This window comes from Schistocerca americana, chromosome 5, assembly GCF_021461395.2.
Source record: "Schistocerca americana isolate TAMUIC-IGC-003095 chromosome 5, iqSchAmer2.1, whole genome shotgun sequence".
Lineage (NCBI taxonomy): Eukaryota > Metazoa > Arthropoda > Insecta > Orthoptera > Acrididae > Schistocerca > Schistocerca americana.
This window is the reverse complement of record NC_060123.1, coordinates 34,397,867-34,402,729: the sequence shown is the minus strand read 5'-3', so window position 1 is coordinate 34,402,729 and position 4,863 is coordinate 34,397,867. Positions and strand designations below refer to the sequence as shown.

The window sequence follows — 4,863 nt, the reverse complement described above, 5'->3', positions numbered from 1 at the left end:
GTTCTTTCCCAGACAAAGAAACCATCACAGGTGACGATGTTTTCGATACAGACCTACCACAAAACGCCTAAGTGCAGAAATTCACATGGTGGATCAACGCTTTGACGATATAACCTGTCGTTCAAGCCATTGTCACGCGTGGGTTGAACAAAATCCCAAGTTTAACGTGGTTGAAAGGAACTTTCTGTCCGTTGTATTCAAGTGATGGGAGCGAGGGGGGGGGGGGGGGGGGAGGAATCAATGTAGAACACCTGAAACATTAAAATCCCCGTCCTACCGTTTCTTTATTGTTTATTAATCCAGTCTCGAAACTTTTTGGACTGATGGGGTAAAAATAACATCGGACGTCCCCGAGTGGAGCGATACATAGCCATTACGTTTCCACAATATATACATAAATGATCTAGTTGATACCGTCGGAAGCTCCGTGACGCCTTTCGTGGATGGTTCAAAAATGGTTCAAATGGCTCTGAGCACTATGGGACTTAACATCTGTGGTCATCAGTCCCCTAGAACTTAGAACTACTTAAACCTAACTAACCTAAGGACATCACACACATCCATGCCCGAGGCAGGATTCTAACCTGCGACCGTAGCAGTCCCGCGGTTCCGGACTGAGCGCCTAGAGCCGCTAGACCACCGCGGCCGGCCTTTCGTGGATGGTGCTGTTGTAAACTGAGAAGTGCAAAAGCCTATAAAATTGTATCGAAATGCAGGAAGATCTGCAGAAAATCGACGCTTGGTGCAGGGTTCGTAGTTGACTCTCCGAATAAACAAATTTCACGTAAATAGATAGGAAGGCCCATTACTGTATGATTACACGATTGCCGAAGGAGGTTCAGCTCCGGAAAGATTTGAAGTGATTAAATCAACTGCAGGTAAAGTAAATGTCAGACAGATTCACTGAAAGAATTTTTAGGAGGTGTAGTCCACCTTTAAAGCGCCGGCCGGAGTAGCCGAGCGGTTCTAGGCGCTACAGTCTGGAATCGCGCGACCGCTACGGTCGCAGGTTCGAATCCTGCCTCGGGCATGGATGTGTGTGATGTCCTTAGGTTAGTTAGGTTTGAGTAGTTCTAAGTTCTGAGGGATTGATGACCTCAGATGTTAAGTCCCATGGTGCTTATATCCATTTGATTTTTGAACCTATAAAGCAAGTACATTGCATAACGCTCGTTCGATTAATCTATATAAGTAAATATATGAATGTTCGTTTGTTCTAAATCTTATATGTCCGAAAGTCCTTCACTGATTGCTTGGAATTGGTTCTGGACTGAAGAGCCTAGAACCGCTCGGCCACAGCGACCGACTTAGTAGCTGACTTCCCCTATAGGTGTAGCCATCTACAGCGCTCACCAGTCCCATGGAACGTATTACCTTATGTTTCACACCTGTCCTATCATCCTGTCACTTTCTTGTTGTAAGCGTTCTCCATACATTTCTTTCGTCACCGATTCTTTGGAGAACGTCGTCATTTCTTATCTTATTACTTCACCCAATTTTCAACTTCGTTCTGTGGTACCATATCTGAAACGCTTCGAAAGCCTTCTTTATCCTCAGTCCGTGATTTACTTCCGTACAACGCTGTTCTCTAAAGATATGTTCTCAGAAATTTCTCTCTCAGACATGTTCGATACCAGCAGACTTCTCTTGGCCAGGAATGAACTTTTTGCCAGTGGTAGTGAGCTTTTTATGGCCTCTTTGCCTCGTCATTCGACATTTCCAAGATAGCAGAACTCATTCAACTTCATCTACTTCTTGGTCACCAATTTCAGAGTTGAGATGATCGCTAACCTCATGTGTGCTACTCCTCATTACTTTTATCTTTCGACAGTTCACTCTCAGTCCACAGTGTATATCGATTAGATTTTCTATTCCATTCGACACATCCTATAATTCTTCTTCACTTATGCTGCGATCGCAGTGTCACCAGCTAATCTTGTCATTGATATCCTTTCATCCTGAATTGTAATCTCACTCTCTATCCTTTCGTTTATTTCCCTCATTGCTTCTTCGATGTACAGACTGAACAATAACGCCGAAAGAGTACATCGCAGTCTTACATTCCTTTTAATCCGAGCACTTACATTCTTACTCTCCTGTCCTGGTTTTGGTACACATCGTGCAGTACCCGTCTTTCCATAGTTTTCTCAGAATTTGAAACGTTTTGGGAAGTTGCGCTGTCGAACGTCTTTCCTAGGTCGAGTAATCCTATGAAAGTTTCTTGATCTTTCTTAAGTACTGCTTCCGGTATCAACCGCAACGTCAGAACTGCCTCTCTGGTGCCTTTGCTTTTCCTAAAATCAAACCGCGTATGAATTCTTCTCGGGTTATCATCCGAGTGGTGGCGTCGTCTTGTCGCAACGTTTCGTATCCATCATCTGCGTCCGAAGATGATGGGTACGAAACTCGTCGAAACGTTGCGACAAGACGACGCCACCAATCGGCTGATAACCCGAGAAGAATTATATATGACGGTAGTGTCTGTTCCCGAAAGAACAGTTACCGTGGATGACCATGCAGCTTTGCTAGAAATGAAATGATAATTAAATGGACACCCTAGCTGCAAACAGGCGTTGATGTACTTCATTGGGGACATGTTGAAAATGTGTGCCCCGACCGGGACTCGAACCCGGGATCTCCTGCTTACATAGCAGACGCTCTATCCATCTGAGTCCCTGCAGGTGCACACTATCCTCTGTGCCCGCGGTGGCTCATATGGATAGAGCGTCTGCTATGTAAGCAGGAGATCCCGGGTTCGAGTCCCGGTCGGGGCACACATTTTCAACATGTCCCCAATGAAGTACATCAACGCCTGTTTGCAGCTAGGGTGTCCATTTAATTATCATTTCATTCCGAGAAGAATTCATCAGTGCAATACGCCGAGAAAGACTGCAATCGCATATATCAAACTGCTTATCATCTGACAGATATTGGGGATTAAAATTGTTTTCAGCATTCGAAGCAGCAAGCATTGAGATGAGTGCATGCGCTCAAGTATGCTCTACGGATCTAGGCCACACAGGTTGCTAAAGTGACAGTTGTGTCCCTAAGTACTGCACCATCATTGGCTGTAACATCACTTCGTTCTGCTGCCCTACGTGAATGCCAGCACACTTCGCAGGATAGTGTTTCCATAGTGATGTTTAAATTTATTATTTAACTGCGTGACATCTTGTTGTACGTACCTTCGCAGGAGTGTCCCTTCGGACCATTCTGCTCGGCAATAATTACTTCAACGCGGGGATGCTAACGACTAAGCGACTGGGACCATTAATTCTTTTGTAATGTGGAAATGGACACGACCGGCCGTTCGCAGTCCAAGCGACACGCAATATACTTTCGCTCCGCGATTTCCCAGGCAATAACACACAGGTGTAAATTTGATTGCAGCCGGTCTACGAAAATGCGGCAGGCGTTGTTACGAGTGTAAGAATTTATGGAACGATAGATTATCCGGGGCCCGTATCCCGGCAGGAATTACAGTGGAACCTGTTCCTCCGTGTTGGCGCTCTGGCGCTTATCCGCGCTGCGATCTGCTGCTGCTGCAGCGCGTGTAATCCCGCAGCTGCCGTGAGCGATGCAGCGGGAATTAAGTAGACCGTAAGCAGAGTCCGCGCTATTGGGCTGAGTACATTATCCACGCGATAAACACGGGCTACGGCCAGCGCCGTAATTAATGCACGCCAAAGTTTACAGAAGCGTTGTTACGGCAGCCAATCAGTCTCGTGCCGAGAGACTGTCATCAGATCCGCCGCCACGTAACCCTACGCCAGCGACACGATTAGCTGATGACGCTTATGCGTTAAGCCTCACACAGTTTTCATGTGCAAGTCTGTTTGTGTATAACCATCAGATACAGGGCTGCAACATAGTGCTGAAGATGAGTAAACTGAGAGAGTGTTGCCGATCGCTGGGGATTGCATTAGATACAGGCACTTAGCGTAACGACATGTAACACATAACTGAAATTACGCTGTAAGAGGCACTGAGAAACCCAGATACATGGACACAACTGGACGTAATCGCTAACAGCATTTCAAAAGCAGGTCATGACATACATAAACAGACTTGGCAATACAGTAGACGCAATAGACAAAGACGTGCCGATGTAGATAGTTCGAGTACTGACGATGAAAAGAGTGGCAGTGTCAATACCGGCACAACACATACACGCAAAACACACACAACACGTAACATGAATGTTAGTGAAAGATGGCGTATTATATCTCATTATGCATTAATGCCGGCCGCGGTGGTCTCGCGGTTAAGGCGCTCAGTCCGGAACCGCGCGACTGCTACGGTCGCAGGTTCGAATCCTGCCTCGGGCATGGATGTGTGTGATGTCCTTAGGTTAGTTAGGTTTAAGTAGTTCTAAGTTCTAGGGGACTGATGACCACAGAAGTTAAGTCCCATAGTGCTCAGAGCCATTTTTTGCATTAATGTAATTAAAAGTAGAAGTAATTAGAATAGCCCTTGGATAAATATTGTTCTAGAATTCACCTTAAACCTGTACACGTCACTGTCAAGTAGTCCGCCCCCGGTAGCTGAGTGATCAGCGCGACAGAATGTCAATCCTAACGGCCCGGGTTCGATTCCCGGCTGGGTCGGAGATTTTCTCCGCTCAAGGACTGGGTGTTGTGTTGTCCTAATCATCATCATCATCATCATCATCATTTCATCCCCATCGACGCGCAAGTCGCCGAAATGACATCAAATCGAAAGACTTGCACCCGGCGAACGGTCTACCCGACTTGAGGCCATAGTCACACACATTTATATTTATTACTGTCAGGTAGTAATATCAACGAACACATCATTCTAAATCCAATAAAATTAATGCCGTCCAACTGGTTAGCTGGGTCG

The 4,863-nt window shown here is 46.0% G+C and overlaps 1 non-coding gene across 1 annotated transcript; it reads left to right on the top strand.

Moving 5' to 3' along the window:
- The first annotated feature begins 2,699 nt into the window (after positions 1 to 2,699).
- On the top strand, positions 2,700 to 2,774 carry Trnat-ugu. The gene has a single exon. It is a non-coding gene; the product is annotated as a tRNA-Thr (tRNA).
- Positions 2,775 to 4,863: the final 2,089 nt, after the last annotated feature.